Source organism: Pyxicephalus adspersus, chromosome 12, assembly GCF_032062135.1.
Source record: "Pyxicephalus adspersus chromosome 12, UCB_Pads_2.0, whole genome shotgun sequence".
Taxonomy (NCBI): domain Eukaryota; kingdom Metazoa; phylum Chordata; class Amphibia; order Anura; family Pyxicephalidae; genus Pyxicephalus; species Pyxicephalus adspersus.
This window is the reverse complement of record NC_092869.1, coordinates 38,042,350-38,066,790: the sequence shown is the minus strand read 5'-3', so window position 1 is coordinate 38,066,790 and position 24,441 is coordinate 38,042,350. Positions and strand designations below refer to the sequence as shown.

General features: G+C 39.9%; 1 protein-coding gene across 2 annotated transcripts in view; it reads left to right on the top strand.

Moving 5' to 3' along the window:
* The window catches only part of FRMD6 (FERM domain containing 6), a 120,707-nt gene that overhangs the window by 60,995 nt on the left and 35,271 nt on the right, over positions 1-24,441 (top strand). The window contains exon 1 of one of the 2 annotated variants that reach the window (XM_072427582.1): positions 4,091-4,237. The exons of the other annotated variant lie outside the window; for it this stretch is intronic. The gene's annotated coding sequence lies outside the window, so the exon portion shown is untranslated. Of the gene's footprint in view, positions 1-4,090; positions 4,238-24,441 lie in introns of those variants that run through there. 2 annotated transcript variants of the gene reach the window in all.

Genomic DNA, 24,441 nt, shown 5'->3' with positions numbered 1-24,441 from the left:
AAGATTTTCCCTCTCAATTCTTCTTGGCGATCCTAATTACTAGGACAGATAAAAAGAGAAATCCACAATGTTTCTTGTTATCAGCATAGCAAGAGGTGAGGTCAAAATTTATGCGCATAACTGCAACTCTCTGGGAGATTTCTCTAATTTCCTGTTTTTGAAAAATTAAAAAAGATTTGCATTACATTGTCTATCCAAATCTATTACATGGCCTGTCCATACTTTATATAAACACAGTAACTAAACATGTGCCATAATCACAATGCCAGACGCAGACAGTGAATCACACGGTGAATGTGTTAGTCCTGGAATATATATATAAGGATATATATTAGGATAGCCCGGGACCATGCGGAGGATTACACCCCTCCTCTATGAGCCATGAAGAATTGCAGGCATGTAAAGAATTATGGAGGTCTCTCTATCAGGGGAAGAGGGGGGAGGTTGTTCTCTGTCACAAACTCACAGCTGAATTCCTCATCACATACTGTCATCAGAATGAGATTTCTCAGTTCTATTTGTTTCTGGAATGGAATATTGATCTGTTTCGGGGCAATATTGCATTATTAATATTTATTATGCATTATTATGTACTACATTAATGACATACGACTAAGGTAGGGACATTAGATTGTGAGCTCCTTTTAAGGACAGTTAGTGACATGACTATGGACTTTGTACAGCGCTACGTAATATGATGGCGCTATATAGATACTGTGTAATAATAATAATAATAATAATATTTGATGATATTGACATTTTCTTGTCCTTTGTTGTGCTCAGTGTTGCTCAATTTAAAATATATGAAGTTAAAATATATGAAATTCCGATTGATAAAATTAAGATTTAAATTATTGCAAAAGTAATTTAATTTTAAAATAAATTTAATTGAATGCAGACCCTATTTATTGTACAGCACTGTGTAATATGTTGGCGCTATTTAAATACAGTTTATTAATATTAATTTATTGCAATTCCGTTTTTAATACAGCTTTTGAGAAAGTAATATCAGATGATTCTGCCATGGTAGTTCTTCATTGGGTACTTACTGTTGCGGGGTGACATTTCCTGCCCCTGTCTCCCAGTCTCAGTGGTTAGCATGGTGGCCTTTGCAGTGCTGAGTCCCAGGTTTGAATTTGGCCAGGGCACTATCTGCATGGAGTTTGCATGTTCTCTCTGTGTCTGTGAGGGTTTCCTCCCACAATTGAAAAACATGCACTGAAGTTAAATGGCTTCCCCCTAAAAATTGACCTTAGACTACATTAATGAGGTAGGTACAGTAGATTGTGAGCTCGTAGGGACAGCTAGTGACATGACTATGGACTTTGTACAGCACTGTGTAATATGATGGCGCTATATAAATACTGTGTAATATTAATTCATCCCCCTGTCACATGGTCTTCCAATGGAGCCATGTGTACTTTCTAAAGAAAAGTTCATTATTTTACTACATATATACAATCGCACAAATAAATATTTAATACATGACAACACATTCATAATGCTGGAATATTTGGGGCTGGGTTCATACTTTTCTGTATTGCATAGGTTTACACACTGGGCCCTCCAAGACTGACTGTCATGAGAGAACCTGGGTCATCCAGCAAATCTGGAATGAATAGAATAAAAATCATTTGCTGTTAGTTTGCAAAGGTTTTCAATCCTGCACCGAATCCATTTAATGTTTGCTGCATCACCCAGGTTCACCCATGATAGTCTATCTTCTCCAGTCTTGGAGAGCTTTGAAAAATCGGGCCCTGCTCTGTGCATTAGTGTGTGGCAGTGTTGCATTTTGTTTAGCAACTCAACACACTAAAGCTATTTACACATGTGAGATGATTCTTGCTCAATTGGGTTTTCTCTGGCAAGAATTTGACATGTGTACAGAATTTGCCCAATGTCATTCCTGAATCCATCAGGACAGAACCATGAACGACCGCCATACCGACCGCTCATTCTCCCTCCTGCCTCTCCAAAGAACACAATGGGTACTGTGTGTACAGCGCTCTTTCCTTCATCTGTCACTCATTGTCGCTGGATCATTGCTAGCCGCATTTTAATATCCAATAACAGATTACTATGGTGCTCCGGGCATGAGCAAAAATGATGCATGAACTTATTTTTCCCAACATTGTAATGTTATTATGTCATTTCTGTATGACTTAAGAACTATTTAGCAGCTTGATGAATCAGAGGCATTGCGTTCTGTAAACAGTCAGTGAGCTATATTCAATGCTTCATAAATGTAGAAGGAAATGTTCAAATTTCTGCATGCTGACTCTTTATAAATAGCTCCCACATTTTATTCGTACTGTTGGAATATCCAAGCCAATTCCTAAATGATGGAGTTTACCTTTACCTAAATCCCACTTTTGGAAGGTCACTCCACATCTATATATATATATTTAATTTTATAATAAATATATTATGTATTATTATAATTATTTTGCTGCTAATGTATTTGATGCATAATAAAAACAAAACTATTGTTGCAACATATTCTTAGTGCAGTCCCAAAAAGAGAGACACACTGCTCTGAGGTCCAATGCCATTCATCTTCTCGGTAAGATAATTGCCAACATTATAGATCCCACATCCTGTGAGCCCGGTCTATCATGCCTACTCCGGCTTATGGAATGCCAAGTACCACAAATCAACAGTGGAGTGGTTAATATTGCTGGAGCAGCCAGAAGACTGGCATCATTAAGAAGGGGTGCAATTATTCCCTGATTATTATTATTATTTACTGTTTTATACCACTGGTATAGGGGGTTTGTTACCTCCTATGCCTCATCTAAATTGGGCCAGAGGGCATAGCAGCCTTTTCTTTCATTCATTTTGAGTTTGGCATCACTACTTTCAATTTGGTCCACTCCAAACCATTGTCATTCTTCTGGCAGCCAGAAATTAAAGAATTCAGGGTCTCACATTGCCAGGAAGATTGACATAAGAGAACAGTTTGGCCAATACTTTGATCCCAGGTTGTTATTAATAATATTAATATTATTATTATTATGATTAATAATAAACAGGATTTATATAGCACCAACATATTACACAGCACTGTACATTAAATAGGGGTTGCAAATGACAGACGAATACAGACAGTGATACAGGAGGAGAGGACCCTGCCCCGGAGAGCTTACAATCTAGTAGGTCTTCCTTGATCATATACGAGTTACATACGAGATAGGGATTGTAGGTTTGTTCCTAAATTGGATTTGCAAGTAAGTTGGAACAGGTACATTTTGTATCAACATATTTATATATATACGGGGATTAGGCTAGGTACACACGTGCAATAATTGTTGTTAGAAAACAAACGATTAACAACCGATCAACGTTTATTTTGAACAATACAATTCGTATTGTGCACAATTCTGTACATGCTATAATGATACGATCGTTCAGATATAATCCACTAATAATGTACATCCGCTAGATACGATCGTTTGAACGGTGCAGGAAGTGACGTGTACAGGAGAAAGTGTATCACAGAACAATCCACGATCACTGACCGTACACACGATTGATAGCGAACGCTCGTCGCCCAATGATCTGTTCGTTTCCAGTGACATTCGCATTATCGTGCACTTTTTTTGTTCACATTTTTCGGACGATCGTTATTGCGTGTGTGTACGTAGCCTGAATTAATTTCACCCCTTTAAATATTTAATGTACAGCGCTGCGTAATATGTTGGCAATAAATAAATCCTGTTAATAATAATAATAATAATAATAATAAAATGCCCTTCTCAAAGATGCTAGAATAATTTTTCATATTTATAGAAAAAACAAAGCAAAACACATAACACTAGAAACAAAAAACAAATGTAACATGAATGGTTAATGCCTCTTTGATACATTGTTATTTTTTAAAAAGCTCTCTAGACATTCTTGTCCTTTCTGTTCAGGCTGTGAGTCCTCAATAAAGCATATTGAGAAAAAAAAGTAAGGGTAAAAAAATGGAAGCATGCTTTCATTCCAGAGCTGTGGGGAGTGATGCAGGGAGGGGAGACAGGAGTAGGGAGGAGTGACTACATGCAGGGAGGAGTGACTACATGCAGGGATTGTGCTCATACAGATCAGAGTAGGCTGGGGAGATATTGCTGTCACACTGGAGGAGTCTTTAAACTTTAGAACTCTGGATACAATTTTGCTTTGTTTTCCTGCTTTGTGAAAAGGATTTCATCCAGTTTTGGATATGCACCCTGAGCCAGTTCCAGCTTGCATTAAAGTAAGTGAGCATCTGTGGAATGGAATTTGGAAGTGTCTGCATGCTGTAACCCTGCTTTCTCTGTCTTACTGTAAAAAGCCATTTACTCTACAGCTGTCCCATTCTGTCCCTGATCCTTCATTCAGATATAAATCTGCTTTTATATAGAATAGATATGTTTTAATAATTATATAATAACTATTTACACTCCTTGCTGGCCAAGAAAAAGTTCTAGCCGTATGCCTCCTATTGTGTAAATTCCCCCAACTACTAGATTGTAAGCTCTTCGGGGCAGTGTCCTCTCCTCCTCATGTGTCACTGTCTGTTTTCCCCTGTCATTTGCAATCCTATTTAATGTACAGCGCTGCGTAATATGTTGGCGCTATATAAATCCTGTTTAATAATAATAATGGCTACACATATACTCCTAGGGTGCAAGCCAAAGTTGCCAAGGTACAGGTTTGGGTTGCTGTTTGGAAGTATGGAAAGAACATTCTTCCCATGCAAGTTGTGTGTATTTTATTTATTTTCAATGAATGCTAATTAACTTTAAAGTTTATATTGGGGTTGCTGAAAGGGATACATGTGCGGAAACATGCATGTAGACTCCTTAAAGGGAAATGTCCATGGATGAGCTGGAAAATATATTGGCGGTATATAAATCCTGTTTAATAACAATATTTATAATAATAACCAAGACTCCGGTGCAACAAGGCAAACATAAAAGGAACATACTTTCATTGAAAGTTGTGTGTATTTTATTTGTTTTCAATGAAACTATTTATAGTATATATTGGGGTTGCAGAAAGGGATACATGTGCAGAAACATGCATGTAGACTCCTTACAGGTAATGTCCATGGAAGAGCTGGAACCCAGGACTCTGGATCAACAAAGCAAACATTATTATTATTAAACATGATTTATATAGCGCCAACATATTACGCAGTGCTGTACATTAAATAGAGATTGCAAACGACAGACAAATACAGACAGTGACACAGGAGGAGGAGAGGACCCTGCCACAGAAGGAACATACTTTCATTGCAAGTTGTTTGTTTTATTTATTTTCAATGAAAGCTAATTACCTTTATAGTTTATATTGGGGTTGCTGAAAGGGATACATGTGCGAAACATGCATGTAGACTCCTTACAGGTAATGTCCATGGATGAGCTGGAACCCAGGACTCCGGTTCAACAAGGCAAACATTATTAATATTATTATTAAACAGGATTTATATAGCGCCAACATATTACGGAGTGCGGTACATTAAATAGGGGTTGCAAATGACAGACAGATACAGACAGTGACACAGGTGGTGAGGACCCTGCCAGAGAAGGAACATACTTTCATTGCAAGTTGTCTGTTTTTTTTATTTTCAATGAAAGCTAATTAACTTTTTAGTATATTTTGGGGTTGCAGAATGGATGAGCTGGACACCGGTGCAAAAAGGCAAACATAGAAAGCATACTTTCATTGCAAGTTGTGTCAGTTTTATTTATTTGTTGTTAAAGAAACCTGTTTAGCCCCATAGTATATTTTAGGGTTGCAGATAGGTGATATATGTGCAGAAACATGCATGTAGACTCCTTGTAGGTGATGTCCATGGATAAGCAGGACACCAGTGCAACAAGGCACAAAAGAGCCCCCCTTTAAGGAATGGTGCTGTAAATGATCCTCTGCTGTATATATAGCATTATTTTTATATTTTTATCATATCACATGAAGTGCCAAGCTAATATGGAGCTCTTCCTAGTCATGTCACTGGCATCATAAGAGCTCACAATCTAATGTAATTGTTTATAAATATTTTTAGCTGTGTACATGACAGAGGGAAAGTATGGAGGGGCAAGTTTAAGGTGCAGGCAGAAATGATCACATGAATTAACCTGGATGCATATTAATATTATTAAACGGTATTTATATAGCGCCAACATATTACGCAGCACTGTACATTAAATAGGGATTGCAAATGACAGACGAATACAGACAGTAACACAGCACAAGTTTTCTAGAGCAGAAGGACCATGTGTGTATCTTGTAGTTTTAATAAACTTTATTGTGGGTATATGGGGAACCCACAAACTCAATCGCCTGCTTTCAACCTTATAATTTAATGCACACAGCCTCTGTGTTGCACTTGAAATACCAAGGAGCAGTCAATAGCATCATAATGAAAAATTGTAAGCATGGGCTCCCAGGTTATTGGGTTGCCCAAAGATTTCCAGTGAGTGTGATTGTGTGACAGATCCCTTTATTTCCAAATAGACTTTCGCAGTTTGAGAGAACAGTTGCTACTTTTAATCATGAGAAGAGAAAATCAGAGAACCCCCTTCTTCCCTATAAGATGCTATAAAATTTGTTCTTGCCATGGATCTTCCTATGCAATCAAATTGTGCTGAACGATTGGAGTTTATATTTGGAATTTATGACAATCAACAGAACATCCAATCGTGCTGTGATTGTTTTATTTTTTTTGTGCACATACAGTCGCGTATCTGCCAAATAGCAATAACTTACCTATAGCCAGCCATACGCTATGGAATATGTTTGATTAATCAAAATAATACATTTTTGATTTTATTTACATTTGATTTTTGGGCAAAATGTCAATTGAAAATTGATCATGAAAGTAGTATAAAATCAAAACCTTTTTTTGTGCCACTAATATCATTTTATTTAGATATAATAATAAAATGATCAAATATGAAACAGTTGGATTGTACATGAAATACTTGTAAATCAACTCCAATTTCAATCGTAATATCTGTGTATATCTGTCCTAGGAGGCTGGTTTTGGGAAGGTTTATTTACCAGCTCTGCAGCAATGTGTTCCAGACATCAATGTTGAAACATTGGGAGCTGTGAAATTTTGTGCGTGCCGTTAGCAGCAAGCCATCAATTTCCTTGGCCTGAAACGTTCTGCTAATTAGCCTCAGATTTTGGGTTTAGAGATGTGTCCTGGTGACTGCAGAGTTGTCATGAGCAGAGCCAAACATAAGCCATTGTCACTGGCTCTTCATTACTATCCCTCATCATGTCATACGCCGTAGGGGCTTTTAGAGGAAATGTAACAGATTTGTGTCACGTGTAGAAGTTGGGTTATTTTTGAGTTTATAGAGGACAAGCCCAACCAAACAACAATAGACGGCCAGATTGTTGTACAAATGAAGGGAAATGTAAAGGTTTAGTCTATTCGGAAGTGATAGGACGGGTTGCTGATTGGTGGAAAGTAAAGCCATCCAACAGTTTCTGAAGACTAATTTGGGTTTGCCTGGGTAACTGTGTTCATTAGTAATGGCTCCCACTATCCGGGGTGGATTTATTTATGTTATAGAGAATGAAAGGGGAAATTTTGGATCACCCAGCGGTGAGCAGGGAGTGACACCTAAACCCAAACAAGAACCCACTCAGAAATTATGGCATGGACAACTCACTGATGGGGAATCCAAGAAAAAAAAAAGGGTTCTGTTGGCTCACAAAGATCTACCTATAATTTCAACAACACTTTTGGAGGAACCAACCATTTCAGTTCTGAAATATGGTAGCATTATTCACCAGCAAGAAACTGATTTTAAAAAATGGCATTTGAAAGGAAGTTTGGAGAATGGGGTAGAGCTCTTAGCTTCTGGGGGTACTTTGTGTCCAACAGAGAGGACTCACACATTTTTCCAACTATATCCAATTGAAAACATTCTATAAACTTGCATGTGTGGATTCAAATCTAAATAAATGATGTAGTGACCAGCATGCTGAAACATTTAAATGAGTCTTCAGTGTTCTTTTTTCTCTTTTGTTATTCTTTTAAGTGTTAAAACCAAGGTATCATACGAAAAAATCATTGGGCATGGATGCCTTGTGTTTTTTAACATAAGGGAATTGGGGATTTTTTTTTCAGCTGCATGAAGCCTTACCTTTAGGCCTTAAGTGACAGGTGCTCATCTGGGACGGAGGTGAGAGAATTCATTTGCCATCTACTGTTTTGCTGGCTGAGCATGTAACGGTGCCCAGAGGACTAGCTGTATGTCAATCTGTTACCTTGTATGCTCAGAATCCATGGCCGCCCTATAAAATGAATAACCTTGGTTGCTACTTTGTACAACTTGTTTTCATTAAAATAGATATTGGAAAGATCGGAAAATCTTTGTATTGATTGTGTAATCCTTGTGTGAATTGTGGATGTGGATTATACCTGTAATGGGGAAATGGAATACAAATTCCTGCTAAAACTTTTGATATTTGTTCACCTTGTTTTAAACATTGGGTGGTTGTATTGCAAGATTTTTGAAGGTGTACAGGTTCCTGCATTAGAGAAGGCTCTTTCTATCAGGGACCTATCAGAAATGTCTGGGCCCCATGCTTGGTAAACATTTTGGGTCTCCCAAACCCCCCCCCCCCCCTCTCATGTTCTTTGGATTGGGGCCCAGTACAGAGGTGGCCCTTCCCTCCCTCAATGGTGGCTCTGCTTCATATCCATCTGTTTGGCATTGGGGGAGTCTTAAGTCTAATGACCTTACCCCCCCCCCCCCTCTATGTTTAACATTTCCAGCATCGCAAAATTCATGTTCTTTGGATTGGGGCCCAGTACAGAGGTGGCCCTTCCCTCCCTCAATGGTGGCTCTGCTTCATATCCATCTGTTTGGCATTGGGGGAGTCTTAAGTCTAATGACCTTACCAGATGGCATAGGTTTACCCAAACCCTCACACCCTGCTTCACAGCCGCACATGTTTCTCGTTTTTTTTCCTATACCAAATGGCTGGGATGTGTTTTATCCCCCTTTTTCTATCCCCCATCCCCAAAATCCAAGACAATGTTCCTGTGCTGTGGAACTGCATTGGCCATGATATGTTTGTCCAACTGATCTTCCACCCCTCTCCAAGTCCAACCTAAATTTGCAGCAATTTTCTTAATTATGTTTTGACAGTCAGATGGTGCAAGCCTTTCCTGCCACTGGCTTGTGTCTATGGGCACCTTAATGGAAAGGGCTACCAATGACGACCATTGACGAAAACTCCAAATACCTAACTGTTACACTAACTCATTAGCTGTGGGAATTTAAGTCACCGACCCAGGTGAGAGAATGCAAATCAGGAAAGTCAAAGATCCCAATTGCATGTTTGTCCTAGTACAGCGATTTAAAATTTGGTGCCAAGCAAACTAGCACAAGAGCCAAACAATTAGCAGTTTCAAAAAGAGAACTCGATCCTAAGAGTTTTTGTGAGGATCAAGTTCTTACAAAGCACACAATTGTAACCCTAGGTTTGGGGGTTGGTGGTAAATGGCAGGTGGGACCACAAGGATTAGCAGGGGACACCTGATGCAGGAGATTCTTCAGCAGCTGTGGCACTTGTAGACGGGAGGCACGGTGGCTCTTTATTCGCAGGCACCCTATTTTGGTCTTTTTGCAAAAACTTTAAGAGCAGTCATAAGATCTGCAGTATTTTCTGCTAGTAACACATCTGATTTCTAGGGAAAATTTTAATTATCACATTTAGGGTAACTTGAATTTGCCACAAAGATGATGGGATTGGCCAAATTTGGTCTTCTTCTCCTCCGTGGGGATGATGGTATGAGGAGCGGATTGGCTCACTTTCCACGTCTCTTTTTGCCGTACTGAAGATTCTGGTTAAGATTTAGTGTCTCTTGATATAATTAGTCAAATAACTAGCAGCCCAATATAGAAAAGCTTGTCTCCAGCAGAATGGCACTTGGCACCGAGCGACCGTTTATAACTGCACCCTGCAGACACTGATGGTGTGACGGGTTCTTGTTGTGACCGACCGTTTAACATTTCCTAAATTCCTGACGCTAATCCTGCAACAATCAGATGGGATGGAGGCAATTGTAAAACCTTAACGGGCTGAAGACTGGTTTGCTCTTTTCCCATATTTATTTGTTGCTGACATTTAAAACTTATCAGTCCTCACCCAATTACCTAAACTTACCTCCCCCTCCCTTCTTAATGTTTCTGCTTTTTTTATTTTTTTACTCCTGTAGTGAAAAACAGTTTTTATTCTTCACTGTGACATCATCACCAGATTTTAAAACTTTGTGCAGGGGCAGCTGATGGGGGGTCTGTTCTGAGCAATGATTACACACCCCCAGAACTACACCTCCCAAAAGCCCTTTCCAAATCACAAGGTCTGTTTTTTTGGGAGTCAAGGAAGCGGCATTTGTTTTGCTGGGAAAGTAATTGATGCATGCATAAAGTGGTGGGGGGTTGGTGGAGGTCTTTAGTCCAGCAGGCTAGGCTGACAACTGCATTGATTTTAGTGCAGCAGGAAAAAAACATCTGACATTGAAAATGTCCCAATTCTAAAGCATACTTTTACATTTAAAGATGGCACCATCCTTATGCATCACCAAGACATTCCAGCACACAAATCATGTAAATGTGCCAGTTACATAGATCAGCTTTGGCCGCTGCCAAGCAGATTGAGGAAATTCTTCCTTATACCTGCAGCAGACAGCCTAGGCAACTTAGGCAAAGTCTTTTGACTGAAGCTCAGTGGTGACTTTTTAATTAAAAAAAAGGAGCCTTTGTGAAAAATAATGCGGTTGCTGTATCTTGGGACAGTTTTCAAGTGTATAAGAGTTGTGTAATGCAATTATTTTCCAACGTACAGCTGATCACATATCAGCCAGTTCTGAGGTTTATAAACAACTTTTTTTCTGCCACTGTTAAATTAGGAAATTGCAGCAGTTTGCATGTTTAATGTCTGATTGCCCAAAAGCAGTTAAAATCCAGCGGTTTGGACTCGGTTACTGCTGGGAAATTACACTGTAGCTGAGTCTGTACATTTTCCGTCTTAGTAATTACAGGATCAGTATGTTATTGTTGTAATCTGTTGGATTTCACCATAGAAGGGTGAGGAGTAAGGACTACATGTATAGATGGAGGGGGCAAAAATTCCATCTGGTTGGAATTGTTTCTAGGTGAATGTTGCATTTATTAAAGGGATAATGTTGCGTGTAAATCCGCATTGTGCAGGTATGTTTAAAGTGTATGTAAAGCAAAAACATATTTTTGTATATTGTACGGAGTGGAGAGGATTTAAAACAGTCTGTTAGATTTTAACTTCTGTATGGAGCTTTGTTAACTGGGGACTTTGCATCAAAAATACTGTCTGCTTTTTTGTTTATCATGTCCCCCCTTTTCCCCATGTTGACTACTTGTAGTACATGAAAAACAAAAAAACTTGACATGGAAAAAGGACCTAACCCAATTTGCTGACCACCTAAAATCTCTCAAGAAGGTGCTGCTGCACTGGATTGCAGTCCGTCTTATTGTAAGATTTTAGGATACTCAGCAATGCCTTGGTTTGCTGGAAAGAATGGCAACATCACCTTGTCCCTTGACCTATTCATAGAAGCCACTTTACTTTGGTGTTCCACCAGGGGCAGACAATCTGATATCATCACGTAAAAAGCAGAGCCAGCAATGGCCCACAATCATAGAGTGTTGGAGGAGCTAGGGCCAGGGCTGGCCTGAATCCCTTGTGTCGGGGCACAGGACTGTCAGGATGCCCCTGTCACATGGGCACAGGACTGTCGGGGATCCCTTGTGTCAAGGACCCCTTGTGTCAGGATCAAAAGAATGTCAGGGACCCCTTCTGCCAGTCCTGTGCCCCTGACACAAGGGGTCCCAGCTAGTTCTGTGTCAGGGACACATAACTTGCAGGAACCCCCAGTAACATGGGGACAGGACTAGGAGGAACCCCCAGTGTCATGTTGCAATAGTCTGTTACCCCCAGTGTCATGGTGCATAACTGGCAGGTACCAAGAGTGTCAGGAGTGCAGTACTGGCAAATACCCCAGTAACAAAATGGGCAGGGGTCCCAATTTACTGTACAGCGCTGCGTAGTATGTTGGCGCTATATAAATCCTGTTTAATAATAATAATAATAATAATATTAATGAGTACTCCCAGGGTCCGTACGGTACTGGCAGGTATGCCTTCTTGGTAAGTTTGGTGCTCCCAAGCACTCCCTTTCCCAAGTAGAGATTAGGAGGATGATGTTGTAGGTGTGCAGCATAAAATTCCACAAAAGCAAAGTAAATTGATTTAGGTCCCTGTTCTAATTTCATTTGCAGAGGTAATTGATCTCTTGGAGGGAAAATCACATCCCTGTGACTCTGACGGGGTCATTCTGAGGACAGCTGTCCCTTTTTAAGGAGAAGCTTCTCTTGGTTTCTTCATCATTTCACACATGCCGGAGCTGCTGGGCAGAGCAATTGACTGCTGGAATTGCCCTAATCTGACAAGGCCACTTAGGCGGACAGGGGGAAGAGCCAGAGCTGTCAGATATAAAGATTTATTCCAGGGAGGGGGTGACCTGGGGTTCCTATCTGTCACAGTGAGATGGGTCAAAAGGGAACCAAAAAATGCCCACTGGTAAAATCCTGTATGACCCAAGAGGATGCATGACTCTATGGCCATCACAAGGCAAATAATAAGAAATAGCATAAAATATATATGATGCTCATTTTATTATGTGCTAGCCAGGGCCCATCCACATCGGGTGTCATAAGATCAGGAATTAAGGGAAATCCCACCAATGGCGTCATAAGATATGAAACCGGAGACTGCCTGCCACATCTAAGCGGTCATTTTGTTTTCAAGCACCGTAATACATCTTCACTTTAAAATTTTCACAATTGGCCTTTTCTGAGATTGCAAGAATGACTAGAAGAGAAATTTGATCCTTCATATCTTGAATAGTTTCATAACGTGTGTTTTTATTTTCCTGATTCAAATACCTGACATATTGCCTGCGACGTGTTATGTTCTGCTTTTCCTCGCAATGTTTGTTGCATGAACGGTCGGGTTTAGCCACAGGGCGAAGCTGGCTGGATTAGTAAACCCTGAGCCTACGATTTCACCCCATAAGAATGTTAGTCATTTCCTCTCGCTGCTGCCTAAGTGCCTTAAATCCAAAGGGAATGTTTTCTTATGTACATCTGGGAGGCTGAATGCTTGCACAATTTTTATGCTTTGTGTTTGTTACTTTTGGGCCGGATAAAAAAACATCTGAACCAGGGGCGGTGTCTATAATGGCGAATCAAATTGTTCCATGGAGGGTTTAGTGTGCATTCGAGAGGATATGAACACTAGCAATAAACAGAATTGAACCCTATAAATAAAAAATTGCAACCAGGCAGGCCCATCTCCTGTCCCTTCTGCAATAAAATAAACCTACCTGCCTGATGAAATTTTTTTTTTTTATTTGTACTTGCTCATCCTCGTTTTATCATGGGCCATCATCCACTGCTCTTCCAGGTGTCAGATCTTCATCCCTCTTGACTGGTCAGACCATGACGTAACTTCCATGAACACACATAGGATTTTATTCAGTCTCAGCAGCCTCAGGGAATGTTAGAATACCCAGCAGATCCCAGAATGCTGCAGTAAGTTATGCATGTGCACAGCACATTCCTTTTTATGACCAAATTAGTTGTTTGGTTGTCTTAGCACACTATAACTCCTCCGTACCCGTACTCCTCTGATTTTTAGACACCATTCTGCTCAGAAATAGACTTTAAATATATTTAATAATACTCAGTACTTCATGGTTCAGTCTTTTGTAGTGGCCACCCAGCTCCCTCTTTATCTTGGATTACGGAAAACTCACCATAAGAAGTGTTGTGACACCACCCTTTAGATTTGTGACTTTGATTCTGACAGATAACTTTGACAGCAGAGTAAAGCTGGAAATACTAGTGGGGGTATCTCATTATTATGTCTAAAATATATCAACACCCAAAAGACATTTTAAAGAGACACTTTCACTTTGTCCATTTTAGCTTCTTATTCTTCCAGTGCAACTAGTGCTAAGATGACCAGTGGCGGTTGGTGTCAAACAATTGGTGTACTGGTATTGTCAATACTTTTTTCATTCTATTCCATTTGTTACATTCCATGGGACCAGCAGTTAGCTACTAGACCTGGGAACGGTCACATGGAAGGATGAACCCAGGTACGGAGGCCAGATGTGATGGAGGAACGAGAGGTAGGGCTGGCATTGGTGGTACGACCTCAATGGGTGCATTGAATTTATTATTATTATTATTATTATTATTAATAATAAACAGGATTTATATAGTTCCAACATATTACGCAGCACTGTACATTAAATAGGGGTTGCAAATGACAGAATAATGCAGACAGTGAAATAGGAGGAGAGGACCCTGCCCCGAAGAGCTTACAAATTTGTCTTTGTTTTCTTTCCAGCAACCAACAGTTTCAGTTCTAGCTGATGTTGAGTTTTAAATAGTGCCACAGTTCAGCTATAAACATATACATAACAATATGGACTATTATTATTATTATTATTATTATTAATAAACAGGATTTAAGTAGCGCCAACATATTAAGCAGGACTGTACATTAAATAGGGGTTGCAAATGACAGACGATTAGATGGTACCACAGGAGGAGAGGACCCTGTCCCGAAGAGCTTGCAATCTATAAAGGTGGGGGAAGTAACACATAATAGGACGATGGATCATTTTAGAACAATCATACCACAAGTTAGAACTCTTGATCTGTTTACATCCAGGTCTTTGTTATATAAATACCATTGAAGTCAATAGCTATGCATGATAGCCAAACAGGGGTTCAATACACGTGGTGTGGCCAGTAATGATTTGTTAAAGCACAGGGGATTTTCTTAACATGGAAATGTGCAGAAAACGTGAAATGGAATAAGGAGTTCAGCTAGAATTGTCATTCAGCTTATCAAAGACCCAGCAGGAAAGATGCAGTCAGAGATCCATAGATAAAAAAGGGAAAGAGCATCAAATAAGTGTGAGATGACATGTCCATGGATGAAAGGGACTTATTATAGTGGAAGGGGGAGGAAGGAAGTCTGGAAATCTTACCCTATTGTATCCAGCACTGACCCTGTGGTCAGGAATATGTCTTCAGGGCACTGCACTAAGTTTACTACAGTAGTGTGTTCGAGAGAAGCCTCCAGCCCTATTTACATTGTTCTTGTGTCATGGTGATCTGTTTGTTACAGTTGTGCTCTTTATATCTATCTTCCTTCTCCTATTCCTTATCAGACTCACAGGTGTCTTCAAGTGAACCCTTCACCCCAAGTCACCAATAAATTAAGACTAAAGCTACGTACACACTTCCAATTATTATCGTCGGAAAACGAACGACGAACGTTCCTGCACGATATACACGATATACCTCCTGCACATAGAGGTAACGACACGATCGTTCGTAGATATTGTACACACAATAGATACGATCGTTTGAGCGATAGAGGAACTATGTGCACGACAGGAAAGTGAACGGACGTTCGTTCATCACGCATGCTCAGCCCATGGACGATCAACGAACGACCGCACACATGAACGATGTTCAACGATCGTCGTCCAATCCGATCCGCCGGTCCGGTCGTTCGTTTCCAGCGACTTTCCTCGTTCGTCGGCGTCGTTGGTTACTTTTTTACGAACGATTTTTTGCCCAATCGATCNTTCGTCGTTCGATTGGAACGATAAAAATTGGAAATGTGTACGCACCTTAGCCCTGTAAAAAGATGTATAATCTTACATTGATGTGGGTCCAATGGCTCCAGGTTTACTCCAACTGCTATGTCTCTACGAGATAAGGGGCATAAGGAAAAGTTATCTGGCCAACCATGAAGGGTCAAACACAGAGGATCAGTGTCGTAGAGGTGTTTGAGGACAAGGATCACCTAAATGAGTGACTCTATAGTGATAAGGCCACTTTACTTTATTGGGTGGTGGATCATGTGGGCACAGTCTGAATGCCCTAAGGCATGTTTCCCAACTGGCTTTTTGTCCTCTGTTCAGCTAGTTGTGTCGGTGGACTCTTCACGTCTAGGTTTTCTAACAAAAGTCCTATTGATGAGCCTCAATCATGGAAGCTTCAGGTGTCCCATAGAGTATGGTGTATCATCAACAATTGGTCTTCTGATCCTGATTCATTTGTATGTCTCCATACCCTTCTGGTATGGCTGCATAACATTTCCCAGGGAGGTAAAGCTCATGTAATGCAGGACATTGGAGGATTGTACACATACTATATTTCCACCTTAGATAATCATTAGAGATTTCCTTGCTGAATGGCCAAGCATGTATTCAGATCTTTAGATCGTTTTTTAATAATGAAGGTAAACCCTAGTAGGACTTTGCAACCTTATTCTTCTCAGTTCAGACCTATATAAAATAGTAGGCCTATTCCAAAGCATTTTCAGTTACATCTGTATAATACTGTTGAATATCCCATGAGTTAGCGCCATTCACTAGATCTCAATCACTCTTGATTCATCACCGTGCAGTCAGTTTATGCAGATATATCAGCCCTTTACATCTTAGCCCCCATTGGCTTTGTATTGATCCTTGTGACAATACCAGACTGGGCCAATAAATCAGTTTTATGGATCTCAAATGAAGTGGACAACGTTTTAGATGTTGATTAAATGACCTCAACGCATCTCACACCCTTAGCTTTCCCTATTTAACAAATACAATAGAAGAAAGAAAGCTGCACATTCTTCAGGAGACATTATTTCCATAATAAAATGATCAGTCCTTCTTGGAATTTACCACCTTAAAGTTTACTTGCGTACCATCACATTTTTTAGCTGCTTGAAAGTTTTGATGTCTAAAATAAGATCTAACATGCAGCTCAGCATTGTTCTCCTTAATTCAATACGATTTATTTCTTTTAAATGTGAGGGGGAATGGATTGTTGGGGGGTTATCGCCATCAGCCATTAAAAAGTGCAAATATCTGGGGCACGATTTCCATGTTCTGGGACATGACCTGGATCCACAGGGTATTGGGGAAATCCCAGGACAGTGGAATCCTTAATCTTCAGGGGTGGGAACAAAGATTAAAAAATGATGAAATCAAGTATTTTATTTACAAAACACGTCTCTTGCTAATGATACACAATGCTTTTTTAGACTAAGGCTGTCCATTTACTAATTGGTCATTCAGCTCTACCAAGCAGCCCATTCTACCACTGCATTGAATCCACTATAAATCCGAACGTGAATGATATTAAATGTAGAATTTAAAGAACCTCCATGTTTCAACTTGTACAAGTATCTGATGAGTATTGGAAACCTCTCAATTGATATCTGCTTTTATAACATTTTTGGCGTGCACACAATTGCGTATCATTATTTGGGAGATGGATTGGGTAAAAGTAATACATTAGCATTTTGCAGAAGAAGAAGTCTGTTTGCTAGAAGTTTGCTAGTCTTAGTTGTTTTAATCACTGGCCAACATTTATATTATACAACTTGAACTGAAAATTGATCCAATTAAAGTCTTTTAAAGTACAGCTAGCCTTTAGGCTAAGTTCAGATGGGCGGTGGGGCATTTCCGAGCAGCTCTCTGCGGTTCCCCAGCTGTTGTTCTGGTTCTTAAAAATTCAGCGTTTTAATGTTTAATAGCAGGCTGGACTCAACTGTTCTATACCACTCGCGTCCATACCCTATGGGCAGCCGTAGGTGTGATGATACATGTAACCTCTCAACTGTGGCACACATGGACACGAGGAAGCTGTTACTGCATTGCAACCTCACCATGCGTCTGAATTTAATGTCGTTCAGGGTCTCCTTTATGTCCAACAGAAATTGTTTAGGAGACGATAATACACAATAAGCAAGTGCGTGCATGAATATAAAAATTCTTAAGGGCATTTGAAATAAACTCACTCTAGAGTATATTTTAGGGTAAATGTTTGCACCGTGCAGAGTACATGATTTATCAAAGCAGTTGTGTGCTAAACAAATGTTAAAAGAAGTCCCCAAAACGTTCACAATATTTGTGCATAAAGCAGAGCCCATGGATGTTGTACCAAGCATATTGGCACTAAGGGTTCTATTTTTATTTTATTTGGTATCCTTCATTCGGTGGGCAGGCTGGGGAGAGAACTGGCTGGAAAATCTGATTGTGCCTATGAAGGCGAATTATCCTTAATGTGTAACAGATGTCGAGAGGCTCGTTGATTTTAACGTTGATGATGATCTAAGCTGGTTTTCTGTCGATGCTGAGACCCCAGATGGAATACGCAGGCATGGAGCTGTGGTTACCAGATCTGCACATTTTGAGAGTTTTCTTCCACCTCTGCTGGCTCTCTTTCTGCTTATCTCAGCCTTTTCCATCAGCGCTGGGGGTGGGGAACCCCTTCCAAATATGAACGAAGAGGGGCAGAGAAGTTTTGTTTTAAAACCTCTTTTGCAGATCAAGAAATATAAATTTAAATCTGGGAAAAATGAATAGATTTTTGTCTAATGATCATATCTAAATATTTAAAGGAGAAGATCATTTCTGCCATTGGTGACCTCTCCTGAACCAAAAAAAAAATGATTCCTTGGTTATTTAAAGGATGCTTTGGCTTCAAAATTATCACTAAAGTTCTGCAGCCTGAAAGTACCCCATTGCTGGACCTTGTACATCACATGACCCCAGTATTTGGGGTATTTAGGCAAGGATTTTGTTAAAAATCGGTCCAGGGATTAGTTAGAATAGAGTTGGAGGATCCTTGTCCATACTGGGACTTGAATGGCTTGGAATTAAGTTATTAAGGTATCTGATGACACTTTATGTATTTGTATGCATGCGTTATTTTATAGTGGTCAATTTATTGTTATATAAGAGATTCAGTGGTCTGGCTTTATGGAGAACATTAGAAGCAGCACAAGAATTTTTGTCTTGAGATGCAACGATTGTCCAAAAGTCTTATGCTCCATAGTGGAATTTATCCAGCATCTGGACCACACTAGACATAATGTAGACCCAACCAACCATATTTAGCCACGAATGCCCAGCTGAAGATTGAAGGGGCTGAGGTTCTCGTCTTGATATCAATATCAAGAATATTGATTTCTGGTGTTACCATTCATTACCCAGAAATCATACGCACTAGATTGGATGAGTTGTCAATTCATTTTGATTGATAAATGCTCTGTTGACCATTCCGCAAATACAGGGTGTCCCAAAAGTCACCACACACTTCCTTTTTTTGTATTTGGTTCCAGGTATCATTCAGAGAGACTTAAGGCAATTAACATATGACAACTGAGGCTTTTTTTGTAAGCGTATCATTCCCTTAGCCATGGCTCGCCAATTGACATTAGGGCAGCATTGCAAAATTGCCGCTTGGCAAGAAGTTTTTAAGTCCCTGACTGCAGTTTAGCATGAGTTTGGGGATCTTTATGGTAAAATCTTTACTCCAAAGCCTAAATTGTCATATGCTAATGGCTTCAAGTCTCTCCGAAAGATACCTGGAATGAAAGAGAAAAAAGAAATGTATATAGTGACTTTTGAGACACCCTGTATATTTAATGAATTTCCAATGTAGGAAACAATACAGCATTGTGTCTCTGCCCTTACTAATTGGAGATAGACCAGCCAAGCATGTGTGCAGCACATAATAGATTTAAATGGACTGGAGACATGCAGCTTTAACTGAAATAAATTACATTTCCAGTCTCTTTAATTAGGTTTGTTTGTCATTCATAATGACTTGCTGTAGTTAGAATGTCAGCTCATCCATTCTACACAGATGTGTCAGCAGTCTGGGAGTGACCATATCATTATTAGATGGAGGATCCAGTATTGCTCGAAATGTACCTGTCAGCACAACTTCAAATTGTTCAACATGTGCTAAGGCTTTGCAACATTTCAAGCCTTAAAGAGGTACTATACTCAAAAAAACACGCCTTCAATCCCACGGGGCAGACAGATCACTACGGGGGTGTCTGGAATCTGGTCCTGCTTCAACACGACATTCATCTCAGAGCCGGCACTCCGGGCGCTGCCATCTTCTTCTTCTCTTCCTGGTTCTTCATCCTACGTCACCTGACCCAGGCACGAGAGCGGATGACATAGGATGAAAAAAAAATTTACCAATCCCACTGCGCATGCGTGAGATTGGCAACTTTTTCTCTTTGAGCAAAAAGGCTCATTCTGCGCATGCCCGAGATGCTCGGGCATGCGTAGAAGGAGCGCCCAAGAGCCTTCCAGGATGTCTGACGAAGGTATCCCAGGAGGCTTTGCGCTCCCATTCATTCTCGACCGCCTAGGCGGCCGAGAATTGGGGGGTGGTGCTGCACCTTTTTAAAAAGGGTGTTGCACCTAAAAAAGAAAGAAAAACAACATTTTTACCCTACATAAAGGGGTTCTCTATCTGTTTTATGTAAAGTGAAAATTCTGAGTATAGGTACGCTTTAAGTTCTGCACAGCTTTATAGGTTCCTCTCCTCTACTGAAATTGAATACCCAGCGCTTCTCACAATGTGCAATAGAAGCTTCAGCAAGTCAGAGCCGTCTTATTTCCTAGCTGGATCTAACTAACCCTTTCATCCCCAGACTTTCATCCCCCTCTCATTCTTTCATTTATTGGATTTTGCATCATATATGAGTGTTACCTAGGGCAATCTACATGCAAAACACTCACTGTTACAGACTGACATCCATCCATTAGCATTTTGATATTTGCAAGAGCTTCTCCTGAAAGCCATTCCAATACTGTAATAGTACTTGAGAAAAGTACTGAGAGCAGGGAGTTGTCGTGTTTTCATGATGTTATATTCAGCACCCTGGGCCTATCCCACCAGCCATGATCTCCCTTCATTACTTTTCAAGAGCATAGTGCTTTGCATATTACAGCGCAAGTAAGCCACATTTCCAATGGAGATAGTTTTATTCTTGAAACCCTTTCAGAAAACATGGAGCTGGTGTATAAAGGAGCAATATACTTTTATATTCCAAAAACAATGTTTCTTTATGATATCAGACTCGTAAAGACTTGGAACTTTTTTCTCGTATCCCTTTGTGTCCAGAAGAACGTTCTTAGGCCTCCCGACATTTCTCAAGCACTAAGAAGATCCCAACACACTTCTTTCTCTTGGTACAGGTATTATTTTACCTATCCTGTGACTTTTTATGCCTCTATACCAAGATTTTACCATTGTAGTATATTCTTATATTCCTTTTGTGATTAAAATGTATTATTGGAACAATGTGCTGACTGTTCCCATAGGACAGTTGCAGGATAGTTGTTTGTGCCTGCCTATAATTAAGTAGCACTGCAGGCTGGCATGCTTTACTAACTTGCAATATGGAGGCTTCTTAACTTCCACAGAAAAACATATGCTGTAATTAATGTTTTGTTACCAGGCTGTCAGAACAAGTAAAACAGAAAAATTAAATAGTTAGAAAGAATGCATTATGAGTTGTAAAGTTTCTCTCTAAATAAAAATGTGCCGGTTGTATGCAGTAGGTTGGAGAAGAGGAGCAGCCATGGAGGGCAGCCTGGACAATCGGCTCATGCCTAAAGCTACATACACACTTCCAATTATTATCGTCGGAAAACGAAGGACGAACGTTCCTGCACGATATATATGAACGATCGTATAGCACCGATACTGCACATAGAGGTAACGACACGATCGTTCGTAGATATTGTACACACAATAGATACGATCGTTTAAGCGATAGAAGAACTATGTGCACGACAGGAAAGTGAACGGACGTTCGTTCATCACGCATGCTCTGAACATGGACGATCAACGAACGACCGTACACACGAACGATGCTCAACGATCGTCGTCCAATCCGATCCGCCGGTCCGGTCGTTCGTTTCCAGCGACTTTCCTCGTTCGTCGGCGTCGTTGGTTACTTTTTTACGAACGATTTTTTGCCCAATCGATCGTTCGTCGTTCGATTGGAAGGATAAAAATTGGAAGTGTGTACGCACCTTAATTCTTATAAATCTGATATCTGAAATAAATCGGATGTCAATCTGCTTCTTGTATTAATGTGCCATGGACTCGGGGTAGAGAGGGGACATAATCCTGTTCTTGGACAATGCATTACTAAGACCTAATTAACAAAGGTCATGGAGGTCCTTAGCTGCAAGTGTACATACTGGTGAAGTAATCCTCCCTAAAGTCCTGTACAAACATCAGATTTCTGTCACTGGAAATAATCAAGAAAGCAAGAGAATGAACGAGTGGTATGCACACAGATCGGTTCTGTTCTATGCATAGCGTATGGGGCAGGATGAGAAAACGGTGCCCCATTGTGCTGTCCTCCATAGCAAAATGCCAGGTTATTATATTGTATTTATATAGCGCCGACATATTACCCAGTGCTGTACATAGTCATTTCACTAGGTGTCCCTCAAAGGGCCTCGCAATCTAATGTCCCTACCTTAGTCACATGTCATTAATACAGTCCAAGGTCAATTTTGGGGGAAGCCAAATAACCTAAGTGCATGTATGAAAAAACCCACCCAATTATGGAGAGAACATGCAAACTCCATGCAGATGGTGGCCATGATTTGAATCTGGGACTCAGAGCTGCAAAGGCCCGAGTGTTAACCACTGAGCACCATGCTGCATGATTGGATTGATAGAACAATGCTGGGGCAAACATGTTAGATTTGCACCCGTGAAGCTCATGACTGCTCAGTTTGGGCAACAATATTCTAGGATGTGTTTTAGATCAGTAAACATTTGGCACTGGATTAAGGTATCCATATTGGAAGGATTTTGAACTTTCCATCACACTTGGGGGGGTCTGTTCAATCAGACATTCACTGGTGGAGAATCTTCCAAGTCTATGTGTTTCAGTGGCAGTAAATAATTCTCCACCAGGGAATGTTTCAAATTGTTCATTTAAAAACTGTCCAATGATATAAAATAATCTATGATGATTCTTGGGTGTCACAAGAGATCCAAGCAGTCAAATTTGTCTGGGAAAATATTGTGCATATTTACTGAACCATGGATGTGCAGTTGGTGGTCAGTTCACCAAGATGTCTTTATGTTTGTATCTATAGTTATTCCAATTGTCTGCCCAGCCCCACATAGGAGTGTATTATTGTTGTATATATGGAGTCTTGGATTGTGATTGACATTTGGTAAGAATGCTTGTTCTATAAGAATTAATACCGACCTTTATCAAGCATATTTACCTAGCTTTTGATTATATTTAAATATGTTTGAGAAAAGTTTTTACTACCTGTGTCTTTTTTAACATAGACAAAGTGAGTTCTGTAGATGAAATGAAGAACTGTACAAGCGATCAGTTTATGGCCATCCAGCAATATCCGTATTGCAGCATGCAAATCTAACGCTCATTCTTCATAGGTTGTAAGGCCTATATTAGGACTGCCAGGACTGCATTGCTCTGACTCCTATCAGGTTACTCTGCTGCTGATGTTCACCTAATGATGAAATCCTATTCCTCATCTCCTGCATGGAGCCTCATTAGGAGTGATTCATGGCTTGTGACAAGTTACCAGCTTATAAATGGATTAGCTGGGTGATTAAAGTGGCGGGTGATGTGGGATAGAATGCAGCCATGACAGTTCAGTGACTGGGACATAGGTCATTAGTCTTATTTATAATGTGTATTCATTTTTAAAATTCTGCAATGATGAAATGAAGCTTAGCATGCCTTTGATAGCTAAACTTAGTTTCAGTTTTGGGTATTGTAGTTATTTAATTGTCCTCCCTTTTTGCAAAGGAAAGGTCTCAGCATGCTGACAGTGCCTATTGAGAATTGTAGTTCATGAGCAGCCTGTGTTCATTGTATTTGCTGTGTTGCGGTGCCACATGATGTTAGAATTGGCAACACAACAAGAATTGTCAAAACCATGCACCATTGTTTTGGATGTCACAACGCACAAGAGTGCCTTACTATGTGCTTATGGTAAGCAGCAGCCTGGGTGATGTGAGGGGTGTGTTGTGTTATTGTGTTAGGGTGCCATCCAAAATAATGGCACTACACCACAAAGCTACCATTGCTGTGCAAAATGTGCTGTTACTGCAACACAAGAACAACAAATGCTGTGCATAAAAACAATTCACATTTATTAAATATTAAAATACTTTTCATATTTTCTTTGCTGCAAGTGTAACCCGACTCATTGTACCCAGAAAGAAGAATTTCTTTTTCCCCTGATTTTTCTTCAAGGCAACAGCACTAGCTTTGTAAAACATATGATATGCGCAAAGAAAGACAATAAAATTACTTTTTTATGGAGTTTTTGGTGGATAGATGAGGTTCCACAGTTTTTTGTGAGGGTATAGTACAATATTTTTAAAGTGTTCATAGCATCAAATATATTTTTACCATTAAGTTCATGCATGATGGGTATTACGCTGTATCTGAGTGTAGGCATTCTATGAAAAAATAAGAGGATTATAAAAGTAAATAGAATTTA